This window comes from Eretmochelys imbricata, chromosome 3 (genome assembly GCF_965152235.1).
Source record: "Eretmochelys imbricata isolate rEreImb1 chromosome 3, rEreImb1.hap1, whole genome shotgun sequence".
Lineage (NCBI taxonomy): Eukaryota > Metazoa > Chordata > Testudines > Cheloniidae > Eretmochelys > Eretmochelys imbricata.
The window spans coordinates 32,285,016-32,302,719 of NC_135574.1; the positions used below are offsets into that span (position 1 = coordinate 32,285,016).

The following is a 17,704-nucleotide window of genomic DNA, read 5'->3' on the forward strand; positions in this document are numbered from 1 at the left end:
AACTTTCGGAGTGATAATCAAGATGGCCCATTTAGACAGTTAACAAGAAGATGTGAGGATACTTAACATAGGGAAATAGATTCAATATGTGTAATGACCCAGCCACTCCCAGTCTCTATTCAAACCCAAGTTAATGGTATCTAGTGTGCATATTAATTCAAGCTCAGCCGTTTCTCATTGGAATCTGTTTTTGAAGCTTTTCTGTTGCAAAATTGCCACCCTTAAATCTTTTACTGAGTGGCCACAGAGGTTGAAGTGTTCTCCTACTAGTTTTTGAATGTTATGATTCCTGATGTCAGATTTGTGTCCATTTATTCTTTTGCGTAGAGACTGTCTGGTTTGGCCAATGTACATGGCAGAGGGGCATTGCTGGCACTTGATGGCATATATCACATTGGTAGATGTGCAGGTGAATGAGCCCCTGATGGCGTGGCTAATGTGATTAGGTCCTATGATGGTGTCACTTGAATAAATATGTGGTCAGATATGGCATCAGGTTTTGTTGCAAGGATAGGTTCCTGGGTTAGTGTTTTTGTTGTGTGGTGTGTGGTTGCTGGTGAGTATTTGCTTCAGGTTGGGGGGCTGTCTGTAAGCAAGGATTTATCTGTCTCTCAAGATCTGGGAGAGTGAGGGATCATTTTTTAGGATAGGTTGTAAATCTTTGATGATGCGCTGGAGAGGTTTTAGTTGGGGGTTAAAGGTGACAGCTAGTGGCATTCTGTTATTTTCTTTGTTGGACCTGTCCTGTAGTAGGTGACTTCTGGGTACTCTTCTGGCTCTGTCAATCTGTTTTTTCACTTCAGCAGGTGGGTATTGTAGTTTTAAGAATGCTTGATAGAGATCTTGTAGGTGTTTGTCTCTGTCTGAGGGATTGGAGCAAATGCGGTTGTATCTTAGAGCTTGGCTGTAGACAATGGATCGTGTGGTGTGTCCTGGATGGAAGCTGGAGGCATGTAGGTAAGTATAGCAGTCAGTAGGTTTCCGGTATAGGGTGGTGTTTATGTGACCATTGCTTATTAGCACAGTAGTGTCCAGGAAATGGACCACTTGTGTGGATTAGTCTAGGCTGAAGTTGACGGTGGGATGGAAATTGTCGAAATCATGGTGGAATTCCTCAAGGGCTTCTTTTCCATGGCTCCAAATGATGAAGATGTCATCAATGTAGCTCAAGTAGAGTAGGGGCATTAGGGGACAAGAGCTAAGGAAGCGTTGTTCTAAGTCAGCCATAAAAATGTTGGCATAATGTGGGGCCATGTGGGTACCCATAGCAGTGCCGCTGACTTGAAGGTATATATTGTCTCCAAAAGTGAAATAGTTGTGGGTGAGGACAAAGTCACAAAGTTCAGCCACCAGCTTTGCCATGACATTATCGGGGAATCTGTTCCTGATAGCTTGTAGTCCATCTTTGTGTGGAATGTTGGTGTAGAGGGCTTCTACATCCGAAGTGGCCAGGATGGTGTTTTCCGGAAGATCACCGATGGATTGTAGTTTCCTCAGGAAGTCAGTGGTGCCCCGAAGATAGCTGGGAGTGCTGGTAGCGTAGGGCCTGAGGAGAGAGTCCACATAGCCAGACAATCCTGCTGTTATGGTGCCAATGCCTGAGATGATGGGGTGTCCAGAATTTCCAGGTTTATGGATCTTGGGTAACAAACAGAATAACCCTGGTCGGGGTTCTAGGCATGTGTCAGCACAGATCTGTTCCCGTGCTTTTTCAGGGAGTTTCTTGAGCAGATGGTGTAGTTTCTTTTGGTAATCCTTAGTGGGTTCAGAGGATAATGGTCTGTAGAATGTGTAGAGCTGCCTAGCAGCCTCTTGTTCATATTCCAACTTATTCATGATGACAACAGCACCTCCTTTGTCAGCCTTTTTGATTAGGATGTCAGAGTTGTTCCTGAGGCTGTTGATGGCGTTGTGTTCAGCACGGCTGAGGTTATGGGGCAAGTGATGCTGCTTTTCCACAATTTCAGCCCATGCACGTCGACAGAAGCACTCTATGTACAAGTCCAGTCTGTTGTTTCGACCTTCAGGAGGAATCCGAATCCTTCTTTTTGTAGAGTTGGTAGGAAGGATTCTGTGGGTTAGTTTGTTCAGAGGATTCTGTGGGTTAGTTTGTTCAGTTGGAAATATTCTTTGAGTCGGAGACGTCGAAAGTAGGATTCTAGGTCACCACAGAACTGTATCATGTTTGTGGCCCTGGAGGGACAAAAGGAGAGGCCCCAAGATAGGACAGTCTCTTCTGCCGGGCTAAGACTAACAATATTAGCTGGAAAGATTAACAATATTGTTGGTTGGGTTAAGGGAACTACTCTTGTGGCTTCTTGTGGCTTCTAACAGTTTAGATAGTTTAGTGTCCTTTTTTCTTTGTAGAGAAGCAAAGTTTGTGTTGTAAATGGCTTGTCTAGTGTGTATAAAATCTATCCATGAGGAAGTTTGTGTGGAAGGTTGTTTTTTTATGAGGGTATCCAGTTTTGAGAGCTCATTCTTAATCTTTTTCTGTTTGCTGTATAGGATGTTGATCAGGTGGTTTCACAGTTTCTTTGAGAATGTGTGGCACAATCTCTCAGCATAGTCTATGTGATATGTAGATTGTAATGGATTTTTTACCTTTAGTCCTTTTGGTATGACATCCATCTGTTTGCATTTGGAAAGGAAGATGATGTCTGTCTGTATCTGTATGATTATAATGGGGACCATGGGGATTATATGGTGCACAGAATCAGAAAGGTAAAACACGTATTATGTATTATGATGCTCATAAATCTTCTATTACCTATGCCTTTCAAGGACAAGGACATTTAATGACCCACTCGGTTTACCATACTTTGCCATCAAAATCCTGAAGATGCAATTGAGACGCTACTGATAATGTAGGTAAAATATGGGGAAAACTGGGCAATGGCAAAGTGCAGTGATAGGTGGATCTGTAAAAATCGCATGCTCATATAATCTTACAATACCTCCAGACCAGAATTCTTCATGTGCTATTATAGCATGGTACGTACCTACACCGATTGCAAAAAGTAAAAAAACAGTGATATCATAATATACAATGGTATCATAATCTTATTAATGATATCAATCATACAATGGTATAATCTTATTAATAAAACGGATACTAAATTTCAGATCATTGATCCATGAGAAGGAATTAGTAAAAAAGATATTCAATGTAAATTACAAACCGAAGTTACATTTCGGAAGCAAATAAAGTTTCAGGTATCTTGGTATACGCATATAATAAAAACCAGTAAGTATATGGAAGAAAGTAGAGGCCAACTTTTAATTCACTATGGTGTGAAGGTAATATGAACATAACAAAAAGGTGTGAAGTGGAACACAGAGAATTATGGGCCTTCAAATTAATTATATTTTTACTGTTCTTTGGATATCTAAACCTGAATCAATTGATGTTGGCTCATATGTAGTAAAGGAAGATATCAAGAAACAATTGATAATACACCCCATTTACTCCTCAAAGAAAGTAATGGTAGATTTAGCTCCTTATAGGCAGTCCAGTGTTGGGATGCCTTAAATTCAAATTTTGGGGTAACATCAGAGCCTCTCTAGGCAATTAATTCCAGTGCTTAATCACCCTGACAGTTAGGAAGGTTTTCCTAATGCCCAACCTAAACCTCCTTTGCTGTAATTTAAGCCCATTGCTTCTTGTCCTATCCTTAATGGTTAAGGGAAACAATTTTTCTCCCTTCTCCTTATAACAATCTTTTATGTACTTGAAAACTGTTATGTTCCCTTTAAGTCTTCTCTACTTCAGACTAAACAAATCCAGTTTTTTCAATCTCCCCTCATAGGTTATGTTTTCTAGACCTTTGATAATTTTTGTTGCTCTTCTCCGGACTTTCTCCTATTTGTTCACATCTTTCCTGAAATGTGGCAGCAGAACTGAACACAATACTCCAGCTGAGACCTAATCAGCACGCAGTAGAGTGGAAGAATTACTTCTTGTGTCTTGCTTACAACACTCCTGTTAATACATCCTAGAATGCTGGGTTTTTTTGCAACAATGTTAAACTGTTGACTCATATATAGCTTGTGATCCGCTATGACGCCCAGATCCCTTTCTGCAGTACTCCTTCCTAGGCAATCATTTCCTATTTTGTATGTGTGCAATTGATTGTTCCTTCCTAAGTGGAGTACTTTGCAGTCCCTGCCATCGTTGAGGTTGAGGATGATCTCTTTCACAGATTTTATTTTTTATGGGCCCTTTGCTGACTGAGGAGTCCTATCCTTGAGCCGCAGGCTCATTGGCAGACATTGCAGGTGATGTTGGAAGTCAGGGTTGGGCCACGATTGCTGTGACAGTCTTCTGTCCCCCCCTTTTTTTTTCCAAGCATTTTTCTGCGACCAGGACAAGGTGATTTTCCTCAAAGGTGGGCGTTCCTTCTCTGACGTCTTCACCAGTTATCCCTATATTGGGCTACTGTCTCCCAGGGTGTGGTTTTGAAGCCAAATCTCTTGGGATTTTTTCTTGAGGGTGTCTTTAAAGTCTTTCTTTTGGCCTCCCCGTTTTCTTCCTCCCTTTGGTGAGTTGGACATACAACAATTGTTTTGAAAAGCGTACACCAGGCACTGAATTTAACCCTCTGTTAAGGTTACCTTTTTATAAGTACCTGTGGGCTTTTGACATCTGCCTGCTCTGAACCTAGTTTAAAGCCCTCCTCACTGGGTTGGTGAGTTGGTGTGTGTGATAAATGGGGGGGGAGGTGCGAAGCTCCCTTTTATGGACACCAAGCCAGTAGCTATAAAATCCCTCTTAGTAGCTGTTCTCTAATTGCTCTACTGCAAACGGTTAAAAAGTCTCACTGCTATGCATAGGTAAAAGGAAGTGAGTGGGCACCTGGCCAAAAGAGCCAATGGGAAGGCTAGAACTTTTTAAAATTGAAACAAGAATCCCCTTTTGTCTGTCTGTTGTTGTTCTTGAGGAGAGGCAGACAGGGAGCAGTTATGCTGAGAAGCTCAGCCAGGTATGAAAAATCATCAGTATCATACCTAGAAACTACTCATCTAAAACCTCAGATATATAAGTAGATCAGGAAATGTCTAGAAAGACATGATTAGGTTTATTCCTTTTATTTCTTTAGGGCTTGTGGATTTCTCTGTGCTAACCCCAGGTGCTTTTGTTTTGCTTGTCACATCTAAGCTGGTCCTCAAGAGAGCTATTATTGATGTTTAATCCTTGTAATTGTTTTTTTTTTAAATCTAGCAAAAATTCCTTCTTTTTTTCTCTCTCTCAGCTCTTCCCTGGAGAGGGGGTGAAAGGACTTGAGGGTACCCCACAGGATGGAATTACCAAGTAAAGCCCTTCCTTGTCTCTCAAAGGGTTTCTGCACTTGAGTGGTGGCAGCATCTACCAATCCAAGGTTAGAGAAAAGCTGTAACCTTGGGAGTTTAATACAAGCGTGGAGTGGCAAGTATTAATTTTTTAGAGTCCTTGTGGGCCCCCCACCTTCTGCACTCAAAGTGTCAGAGTGGGGAATCAGCCTTAAGTGTGAGAAGATGCTCTTCCCATTCTTAGTTAGGTGGACCCCATCTCTTGCCAGCAATCCTCATTGCCAGAACAGCATCCCTGGTCAAGGAAGCCAAAGCCCTCCTGCTGACACCATCTGTGCAATCATGTATTCATCTCCAGGATGCGTGTGTGAGTAAGATAACAGTTCCAAACTGAGACAAAGCAAATGCATCTCAAGGAGAGGGGTAAGAAATGAAACCACACATTTTTGTTTGTGAGATTATGAGATTGATTGATTTTGTTGCCACTGTTTCTGCTCTCGGATTTTCCTGCCAGCCTCTTCGTAGTTTGCTTGTGTTGTAAGGGTTATTTTACTGGATCCAACCATTTATCAGCTATGGTTGGGACTGGAGAGAGGTGTTTGGTTTCTTTAATATTGTTTTCATAAGTATTTAACATCTTGGCCTCTTGTTTGAAGGGACTAGATAGATGCCAAACATTTAAACTAATGGTTAATTTTCAAGCTCTGAAAAGGGTTGGGTTTTTTTTTAATTTTTTTTTGCTGGGCTGTTTTTTTAAAGGATGGTTAACATAGTGTTATTGCAAGTGAGCTATACATCTTTCACAAGATCCTGGATTTGAGACTCAGTCCTTCATTCCCTTCCTCTCTCCCACACATGCATATGTGTGCACACAAACTATCAAAGCAACTTGCTTGTAGTCAGATGGTAGAACCTCTGAAGAGGTGGAGTTCCATATCACATTGCTTGAATCAGGTTGTAGACTGAGTTGGATCCTTTCCCAGTTTTTCTGTTTGTGTTCAACCCCTGCCCCCAAACTTAATTTTAACATATGCAACATAAACTTCAAATATAAATCCTTGATGGGGGGGAAGAGGAGGTGGGTGAAAGAATTTTTTGGGTTTTTGTGGACCATATCCCCCACTGCACTAGTTTACAAGCATTAATATTTATCATACTATATTTATAAACACCATAAGGGTATGGTAAATGGCACTTTACAAACTCTGAAAACATCCCTAGCCTGAGCAGCTAGCAATCTAGCTCAGACAAATGTACACTGGATGACATAACAAATTCAAGATGATGTTGGGACGTCTGTTGAGATTAATGTTTAAGGTTTTACAAAAAAATTGGATTTGAAGGAGGAGAAGGATGATGCTTAGGGTTGAAATTCTGGCCCCACTGGAATTCAGTGGAAGTCTGGCATTGACTTCAATAGTGGCTCTGTGTGAGGCAAGGGACAGCTGTTCCAGGAGTAGGTGATAGCATAAAAGTGAGGCAGGGCTGGAGGAGTATTGAGAGCAAAAGAGATCAGAAAATATATATAGGTAGGACAAAGTTGTGAAGAACCTAGAGGATGAGGACAAATTGGAAAAAGATGGGAACCTTGTGAAGGGACTTAAAAATGGGGGTGGCGGTAGTGAAGTTGGAGATGATTTTAGAAGCAACATTTTTGATAAACTACAGAAGTAATATGTGCAGAAGGCTAAAATCAATAACTTTCTGCATAGCATCACCAAGTCCTCCAGCTACTTAGATTCAGACAAACAATGGAACACTTTGAATTGTGAAAAGAGCTAATTATGTCTGGGAAATGTTTGAAACTCCATAAAGCTCAGGAGGTTTACACAAGAGAGAGGGTACACTAATGGAACTACTTATTGGATAAAATCTTGTAGGTGTTTCAAGAATCATGACCTGGCACTGACGCTCTTCAGCACAGGGAGCTGGTTATCTTGCCTTTGTTTGTAAACCCTTAGGTGCACCTCACTTCTCAGATGACCACTGCTAGCTGAACGCTCAGAAATAACAATTGCTTTTGCTCTTAAAATGTTTGAGTTCAAGCTCATTTACATGAATTCACAATGAGGCGCATCTCCCTTGTGAATTTAGATTACTGAGCTGAGCACAACGACTGCAGCTTTCTTTTCTGGCGATTTCAAAACAAAAGTAATCAGGTCTGTATTTATACATGCTCAGAATCCCTATCGTGGGCGGTGCACAAGTTGACTGGCTATATTCAGTCTTGTAGCATCAGCTGGGCTTGAGACAAGATTGCAGTTGCAGTCCCTGCTGCAGGGACTCCTCTAGCCCCAGACACCACGGTGAGAGGCGTGCGGTGGAAGAACCCGTTCGTTAAAATAACGTCTGACAACCACCCAAGGGCACAGTGGTCAGAGCTCGGTCTTCTGGGGCGGGCAGCGCCTCAGCCCGCCTGCTGCCGGCACACACACCAACTTGCTTATCTCACTAGCCCTCTCAGCAGCCAAACGACACGCTCCTGCTGCTGGGACCGCTGAGGCCGGGAACATTTAGCAGCCGGGCAAATCCCGCCGCGCTGCCCAGGGACCAGCGGCCACGGCCCGGTGGGTGCAGCCTGAGGCCAGCGGTGGCGCTGGCGCAGAACTCCGAGCGGGGCGCCCGCAGGCAGGTTTCTCAGCCGGCAGATGCTGAGGCGGAGTCTGCTGAAGGAGGAATTACTTCGAGGAGAAGGGGAGGCTGCTGGGTTCCCGCTGCCCCCGCGGGGCTTCGAACCCCGCGCCTCCGGCTCCGAGTCTGGCACTAACGGCTAAGCCAGCCGCCTTCCTGGCATCCCCCGCCCCTCCTGTGCCCAAGGCGACGGGAGGGCTCACGTGACCGGCTCCGAGGAGGGAGTGGGGGGGGACGGGGACAAGGAGGAGGTAAGATGGCCGCCGCCGCTGCTGCCGGGTGCAAGTGAGGAGCCCTTGGAGCTGCCACCCCCGCCGCCGCCTCGGCAGAATCTCCCAGGACCGGAGAGGCCGCCCGCGGGGGTCGAGTCCCGCCGGCTAAGGGTAAATAGCGGGAGAGCGCGGAGCTGTCACACAAAGGGCGCGACGGAGCCGCCTTGACCCCGTCTGCGGCCGGACGCTGGGTAACGTCCCTGCCCCGTGTGCCGCTCGCTGCCCGGGTTGGGCCGGGCGGCGGTGAGCCTGTCCAGAGAGAGGCACCGCCGGCCTGCTCTGTCCCTCCCGCTCCCTCAGCCGCGCTGGGGGGTCGCGTGTGTGTGTAGGGCAAGGCAGAGCGCTGCCCGGGCCCATGAAAGGGCCCGTCCTTGGTCCATTTACACCCCTGTGCAGTGAATTTTCATTTATACCCTTCCACCACCACCCCTGTGTAGGGAATTTTCATTTACACTCCTCCACCACACACGCTTGCCCATGCACAAGCACACATTTAATGAACAGCTCATGGGACACTACAATCATGAACAAGCACGGCTGTCAGCCACACTAGAGCATCTGTCTTCTAATGTTTTTTTTTTCCATTATTGCTAATGTGCGAAGACAAACATGGTCTTGATGCAAGGTATAACTCTCTGTCAAACCTGCTTACTCATGCCATGTTGCAGAAAATTTTAAAAAAATAAGCTGCAGAGCAGATGGAAAGACAACATAACAAGAGGAAAGGGAATTGCTCTTCAAATCCAAAAGCCATATACAAAAGTAAAAGTAATTAATTACTGATTTACTGGGTAGATGCTTTTTAAATGTCTAAAATATATTTGAGAGACGGGGTGAGGTAATATCTTTTATTGGACCAACTTCAAGAATGTTAACATCTGTTATGCAAGTAATATAATCTTTTTTTAAAGGGTTAAACGTGTTCACATTATAGAGACAGTGTCATTTAAAGGAGCCATTGAAGTGAATTCATAGATTATAGCATATATGAAATGCTATAATCTAACAAAATTTTCTTCTTTACAGATTGTTAGTAGTATAAATATGAGAAATTAAGAAGTCTCTGTCTTTTTGAAATCTCATTACATGATAAAAAGAAGTGAGTTAACAGTAAACATGTAAAGATGGGAAACTGACAAGGAAACTGCAGCAAGGAGTTAGTCTAAAACACAGATAGCACAAGATGCACTAGGTGACACATAGTGGTAATTTAGGCTCCAATCCAGTAAATGTATCACTGCGGGTAGACTCCTGTGTTGGCATGAAGCACTGGTGAATTCACTGGGGCTCCATGTAAGCACAGAGGTTTGCCCATATGGATCAGTTGGAAAGATGGGGGTCTTGGTGCAGTTATTTTTCATGGTGAATAAACCTGTTCATACATACAAGATAAGAATTAAAACAATTTTTAAAAACCTTAGATCTTTAGATTTTAATATATTTCATTTTAATTTTGTTTGATTATCTTCAGTAATTGTTCTCAGAATAGCTGTAAATGTCAATATTTTTGCATTCTCTAGATTGTTTTGTTGGCAGTTGGAGTCAGACTTGAACGCTTTGTTTTTCTTGTTAATTTAAAAGTTTATGGACTTGTCATTAACACTATATGGGATATGTGTATGATCAGTAGTGTTAACGTTGCAAGTTAACAAATGATAAAATACACTAGTGGAATATGGTATAGACTCAGTGTTCGCTTTTTTACCAGAGCAGAAAGTAATCTGAGCTATTACTGTACAAAATAGCGGAATGGTTGGGTATCAGAAATTAGGTCATTGGTTCTGTGTGTAGACAAAGAATTGTACATATAATTGTTCCCTATATTCATAGATCATATATCTTTTTCTATGAGTATTTCTTCCCCATTGCACATCTGAGGCATGAGTGTAGATTTTAGTAACTATGTACTATAAAATGCACTGTCTGTTTAAGGAGTCAACTAGGCATTTATTGTTAGTAAAGAAAAAGATCTTAGCAGTAACATGTTGGGAATGAAAAGATGAGAGCAGAAATCCATGAAACGAGAAAGGCGTAGTGAGTGAGTCAAGGCAAGACATAACCCATGCATGAATCCAGTGCTGGTTAGGATGGAGAGGAATGATCTGATCTTTTGGCTGAATATCATGGAAAACTTCCTGAAGAGAGACTATTCCAAAGTCTAATAAGCACTATGTTGCTTGGCAGGCTAAAATCTGGTCAAAATATTAGAAAGTTTACTACAGACAACTATCTTGTTCTGGCAGGGAGATGAGATGCTTCCATCATTAGGTCCTATGATCTTGAATGAGGCTGATTTGTTTTTCTTGGGAAAAAAACCCCCCAAAACAGCCAAATGGGAAAGTCATGATTTTTACATAAGAACGGCTATACTGGGTTAGACCAAAGGTCTGTCTAGCCCAGTATCCTGTTTTCTGACAGTGGCAAATGCCACTTGCCCCAGAGGGAATTAACAGAACAGGTAATCATCAAGTTATCCATCCTCTGTTGCCCATTCTCAGTTTCTGGCAAATAGAGGCTAGGGACACCATCCCCGCCCATCCTGGCTAATAGCCATTGATGGACTTATCCTCCATGTATTTATTGAGTTCTTTTTTGAATCCTGCTATAGTCTTGGCCTAGCAAGAAGTTCCGCATGTTGAGTGTGCATTGTGTGAAAAAATACTTCTTTTTGTTTGTTTTATACTTGCTGCCTATTAATTTCATTTGGTGACCCCTAGTTTTTCTGTTATGAGAAGGAGTAAATAACACTTCCTTATGCACTTTCTCTATACCAGTCATGATTTTATAGACCTCAATCATATCTCCCCTTAGCCATCTCTTTTCCAAGCTGAAAAGTCCCAGTCTTATTAATCTCTCCTAATACGGAAGCCGTTCCATACCCTGAATCATTTTTGTTACCCTTTTCTGAACTTTTTCCAAGCCCAATATATCTTTTTTGAGATGGGGCGATCACATCTGCATGAGTACTCAAGAAGTGGGCATGCTATGGATTTATATAGCGGCAATCTGATATTTTCTGTCTTATTATCTATCCCTTTCTTAATGATTCCCAACATTCTGTTCACTTTTTTGACTGCCGCTGCACATTGAATGGATGTTTTCAGTGAACTATCCACAATGACGCCAAGATCTTTCTTGAGTGGTAACAGCTAATTTAGATCCCATCATTTTATATGTATAGTTGGAATTATGTTTTCCCATGTGCATTACTTCGCATTTATCAATACTTCGCATTATTACTTCGCATTTCATCTGCCATTTTATTGCCCAGTCACTCAGTTTTGTGAGATCCTTTTGTAGCTCTTTGGAATCTGCTTGGGACTTAACTATCTTGAGTAGTTTTGTATCATTTGCAAATTTTGCCACGTCACTGTTTACCCTTTTTTCCAGATCATTTATGAATATGTTGAATAGGACTTGGCCCACTATAGACCTCTGGGAGACATCACTCCTTATCTCTCTCCATTCTGAAAACAGACCATTTATTCCTACCCTTTGTTTCCTATCTAACCAGTTACCAATCCATGAGAGGACCTTCCCTCTTATCCCATGACTGCTTACTTTGCTTAAAAGCTTTTGGTGAGGGACCTTGTCAAAGGCTTTCTGAAAATCTAAGTACTCTATATCCTGAATGTGATTTAGAGAATCATGTTGTCAGCAAGAAATATTGTGATAAGAACATTATTAAGCAGGCTTATTTTCTGGGCCACAGTTGGGTTCCACTTGGTGCGAAGATCACACAGAATGGATTATTCTTCCTTACTACAGTCATTTGAGATAGTTCACATTGGTACTTTTGTTTGCTTTGAAACTTTATTTTTCTTTAAAAGAATTGTTTGAAACAGAAAATGACATATTATAGTAGTAATTACCATGCTTTTATTATGTAGAAGTTTTCAGTGTATTATAGGAAATAGGTAGTGCAATATTTTACTTAAATCCAAATGTATTGGATCAATCACTTGTTGGTCATCCACCAATATTTAAATTCTGTCTTAAGAGTGCAAGATTTTTCTGGCAAGATTTATGCTTTATAAACCCTTGTCACATACTGTTCATGGGTCTGTTATCTGCTAGATGTTTATTTTCTTTTAATGTTTGCTCTTTTTATTAAGCAGGGAAGTTAGACTTGTAAGGTAGTAATTACCACTTTTTAGCCTTTGTTTAAAATATATACTACATTTGCTTTGTTCCAGTCTTTTGATACCTTCCCAATTCTCAGTGACTCTTCAGAAATTTTTTGACTCTGACATGTAGTTTTTATAAAGGCTGTCTGATTTCTCCTTATTCCTTAACTGACTCATTCAAACATAGGGAGGAAAAAATGCTTTCAAATGCTGAGAAAAGATAACAATCAACATAGGGTATTAGTCAGGAGGGGAATTGAGACAAGGAGGAGATGATTCAGGAGAGGATTATTGGGGTGTTCTCACAAACATTCATCCTCCCTTTTCCTGAGGGCCAGGATTAGATCTCCCCAAGCCCTTGTCTTCAACCTCTTGTCCATCATTTGGCAGGAGAGCTGTATGAAAATTTGACTATAATTGGATGTTAATTAGAATTCTGACCAAAAAACTTATATTGGTCCTCAGGACCTACTGAAGTGTATTTAAAAGGAGGCAGCACTTCTTACACATGGTACCTGCAACATTACCTAGTTAGATCATTCTTACTGTGATACAGTATTGGTTATTATAATACTCTGGTACTTCCTGGTGAAAATAGTTGCTGCTTTTCTATTCCATATGACCAGTTCAAGTTGAACCCTTTTTCTCCTTCCACTGTGTCAGGCAGTCCCTGCTCCAATATTAGCTATTCCTCTTCATCTATTAGACCCTCAGATGGGTTGGATACTATGTCAGTAAATCGTATTTGTTATCAATTGAATAACCATTAAATACATTAGGAGCAAGAGAAACATGAAGTAAAGTGTAGGTCCACTATTAGCATGGCAGGATAGCTAATAACTGATGACATCAAGATGGCTGAGTTGTTTGATGCCGGTTTTGCTTTAGTCTTCACCAAAAAGTTTAATGGTGAGCAGATATGTAACACAATTACCATTAACACAAGAACACAAGTCAAAATAGTGAAAGAACAGGTTAAAGACTATTTAGATGAGTCGGATGTGTTCAAGTTGGAAGGTCCTGATAAAATTCATTCTAAGTACTTAAGGTACTGAAGCAATCTTGGAACCATTAGCAATTATCTTTGAAAACTCCTGGAGGATGGGTGAGGTCCCAGAAGACTGAAGAAGGGCAAATATAGTACCTATATTTAAAAAGAACAGAGAGGATCTGGGAAATTATAGACTGGTCAGCCTAACTTCAATGCATGGAAAGATACTGGAACAAATTATTAATCAATTTGTAAGCACCTAGAGGATAACGGGTTTATAAGGAATAGTCAGCATGGATTTGTCAAGAACAAATTATGCCAAACCAACCTAACATCCTTCTTTGACAGGGTTCCTGGCCTAATGAGTAGGGGGGAAGCACTAGACATGTTGTATTTTAATTTTTTTAAGGCTTTTCACACAGTCACATATGACATTCCCATAACTAAGAAACTAGGAAAATTTGGTTTAGGTGAAATTACTGTTAAGGTGGGTGAAAAACTGTACTCAAAGAGTAGTTATCAACGGTTTGCTGTCAAACTGGGAGGGCATGTCTGGTTGAGTACCACAGGGGGCAGTCTTTGGTCCAGTACTATTCAACATTTTCATTAATGACTTGGATAATGGATTGGAGAATATTTGTGGATGACACCAAGCTGGGAGGGGTTGCAAGCACTATGGAGGACAGGATTAGAATTCAAAATGATCTTGACAAATTGGAGAATTGATTTGAAATCAACAAGACTGCCCGCTCAAAGGTGACCAAGAATGCTTCTTGGTTGCCCCCGGGCCCATTTTTGAGAGTCTGATGGGCTGCCTGCTGGGAGGAGGACATTATCTGAGGGTCCTGGTGCGATGGCATTAGATGCAACCTGCAGCTGCAGGAGTGTTGCTGCCTGCTGAATTAGGTGTGGCTATAGTTCCTGCTGCTTTGCTACCAGCTCTTGGAGTAGCTGCTGCTGCTGTTGGGTCACTTGCTGTTGCTTCTGGGCAGTAGCTGACCCTGCTGTTGCTGGACTGCCTGCTGTTGTTGGCTCTCTTCTTGGGCCGATATGCTAGTATGTCTGCTGTCCTTCTAACAGGACTGGGCTGGTGCCTGCATTCTCCTTCAGTTATCACTGGGGGTGGGGTGGGATGGGGAAGGGATTTGCGTCAGAGTCCAGTGGTATCGGCCTGTGATGAGAGTCTGTGGGGCTGGGGGTAGGGAAACCCAGGCCTGTCCTGCTTCATCAGGTTCCACCCCAGGCCCTGTGATTGGCACATTGGATATGTGACCTGGGGGTGGATGCCACAAGCCTGCTCCCTGAGTCACTTTCTACCTGTTGCCAGGGGGGTTCTCCCTGACAGTGATTTGGAGGCCCGCTGTTTCTGGTCTCCATGGGGCGGCTCAGAAACAGGGTCTGGTCTGGGTAGTGTGGAGCTCCTCCGGCCTCTCTGCAGGAGCAAACAGTTTAGGATTTCTCCCTTACTCTGCCTGGCTTTGTGTCCTCCGTTTTGAACATGTCCAGCAGGTGCAGCTGGGTTGGGCCTTCTGGGCCCAGAGCTCCTCTTTAATCCTTGGTTCCCCAATGTGGGGCTTATACAGCCCATCACACGGATATGTAGGTTAGATATAAGGAAAAATTTACTTACTATAAGAGTACTTGAGCTCTGAAATAGGCTAACATAAGAGGTTGTGAAATCCCCATCGTTGGAGGTTTTTAGGAAGAGGTTGGAAAAACACCGGTCAGGGATGGTCTAAGTTTACTCGGTATAGCCTCAGTGCAGAGGGAAGGATTTGATCACTTCTGAGGTTCCTTTTAGCCCTACATTTTACTCTGATGCTATTATTGCAAAATATGGAATGATAGGGAAAAAATGTTTAAAATTAGACTAGGCAACTCAGACAGTAAATTGCAGTATTTTTTTGTAAAGCTCACATTTACTCTCAGTAAAAACAGCAATGATTTGCTGATTTACCAAAAATCTAGTCTATCTAAACTGCAAGAGCTCCTAAAACTAGCTGCACAGGTCCTGACAAACAAAACCTGTAAGCTTCTATTTACTCTCGCAATCCTACTCACACCAGTTTCAAATTCCATAGAGGGGGAAAAAAATGTTATTTCATGTTAACCTTTGCAGTCACTCAATATACTCTCTCACAGATCTCTCATGTTTTTAAGATCACGGATGAGTTTTGCCCATTTGGTTTCTCAACTTTGAATGAACTAGTTGAATCAGCTGAAATGATTTCAAAATATTTTCTGGTTTCAGAGTAACAGCCGTGTTAGTCTGTATTCGCAAAAAGAAAAGGAGTACTTGTGGCACCTTAGAGACGAACCAATTTATTTGAGCATGAGCTTTCGTGAGCTACAGCTCACTTCATCGGATGAAGTGAGCTGTAGCTCACGAAAGCTCATGCTCAAATAAATTGGTTCGTCTCTAAGGTGCCACAAGTACTCCTTTTCTTTTTGAAAATATTTTCTCTGTACCTGCAGAAGAAGCTACTGAAGTCAAAAATAATTTGGTACTTCAACAAATTCTCCACTAGTTCTGTGGTTGGACTTTCTATAAAACGGTGACAGCACAGATTAACTGCTTGAATAGTAAGATTAGGCCTTAACATAGGTTGTCATAATTTCAAATTTAACATTAAGTAGGTTTATTTTAAAAACGAAAAATAAACATTTTTGATTTAAATAAATAATTTTTGTATAAAACTTGAATTTTATCCACTTGACTTCTCTATTCAAAATTTACAAAAGAAACCAAAATAAAACTATACAAAATTCAAAGAGCATAAAAGCTACCTCTGTGTGAAATTCCATCCACACTGATTGACCTACTGCTTTTAGACTTAACAGGAATTTGTCACATTTTGAGCCCAATTTAGAATGCAATCCTAATTTATGTAGTTGCAACTGAGTGCCTCCATATTTACTTCAAAGAGACCTCAATCAGGAGGATCACTGTTCAATTGCAGTAGTTTACTGTACAGATGCTGATTGATCGCCTGCCTCAAAGAACTTACAAGAAAAAATGGCTAATGGAGGAAGAACAATTTAGAAATTAGGCTTAATCAGACTTTGAGGATTTTATTCCTAAAAGGAGAGAGTCTTAATTTTAAGGAGGTAATTATTTTATGTCCGTGACATGTGGGAACCCTAAACAACAGTTTTACTGTGCTGTTAAGAAATGGTTTATTTCATGGTGCTTAGCATTTCAAAAAGTAAAACTTCAGAGTACATCTAACATAACAGATTTGTTTAAGCCACTGTTGATATTTTTTTTTTTTTGAGGACTGCAATGTCAGTTATTTAGCTATTTCCTGAAGGTTTAATTGATATCTGAGGGATAAAAATCTACATTAAATCAGAATGTTCACCAGTTGAATAATTTACAAGGCGGTGCATTTATCTACAGTGCAACAGGACTGTCTTTGCACTTTTGAAATGTGGAAGTCAGTGACATTAAGGGAAGAATCTTGCTTTCAGTAGGGGAGGTATGCTGAATACTGTGTTCCCTCATACTCACTGTAGAATTGCTAACTGAGAATTTGCTGATAAAATGTTGACCACAAATACGTAGTGTAATTTATTCTGAAAACATTCACCATTTTTTGCTAATACATTTTATTTTTTGCAACTTTTTTTGGTATAGAAATTTGTTCCTCTGGCAGAATGTTTTCAAGAAAATGTCAGAATAATAATATGTAGAAAATGACAGAGTAGAAGGCTAATCAGTAGACTTTAAAAAAAATAAATAGTAGTTTTGTTGGAATTACAAAATATAATTTTAAAAGTTTAATATTAACTGAAAAGTTTTGTGTTTGCAGTGCCTATTGTTGCAATGGTTGATAAATGTTACTGTGGCAGTCTTTTCCTTATTGGGCTATTAGGCCTTCATACAGCAAGGTACTTAACCCTTGTTTAACTTTAAGCATGTGAATATTCCATTTGGCATGGGATTAAGTACCTTGTGAATTAGAGCTGTAGTGCTAAAAACAGTGGGTGGAAGTAATGTTTTACTTAGGCCTAGTCTGCACCGTGGCAATGCTTTAACATGGCTTGTGTAGTCACGGCATTTCAAAAAACCACCTCCATGAGGGGCGTAGCTACCAGCGCTGGGGGCGTAGCTACCAGTGCTGGTGCACTGTCTACACTGGCGCTTTACAGTGCTGAAACTTGTGGTGCTCAGGGGTGTGTTTTTTTCACACCTCTGAGCAAGAAAGTTGAAGTGCTGTAAAGTGCCAGTATAGACAAGCCCTAATTCTGTTGATGCCTTTTGTATGATTTTGTTTGGAGGGGATATCAAACCCCTTTGTATGTTGGCCACATCATAGCATGCTCAGGATGTGAACTTTAGATTGTCTGTATTGTTCCTCTTTGTGATACATTGTGGCAGCTGACTACGCATC

The 17,704-nt window shown here is 41.4% G+C and overlaps 1 protein-coding gene across 3 annotated transcripts in view; it reads left to right on the plus strand.

The window, feature by feature from the left end:
• The first annotated feature begins 8,165 nt into the window (after positions 1–8,165).
• Positions 8,166–17,704, plus strand: part of KIDINS220 (kinase D interacting substrate 220) — a 162,111-nt gene continuing 152,572 nt past the window's right edge. For 2 of the 3 annotated variants that reach the window (XM_077812560.1, XM_077812562.1), the window contains exon 1: positions 8,166–8,303. The gene's annotated coding sequence lies outside the window, so the exon portion shown is untranslated. The remainder of the gene's footprint in view (positions 8,304–17,704) is intronic. The other variant, XM_077812563.1, reaches the window with a different exon arrangement.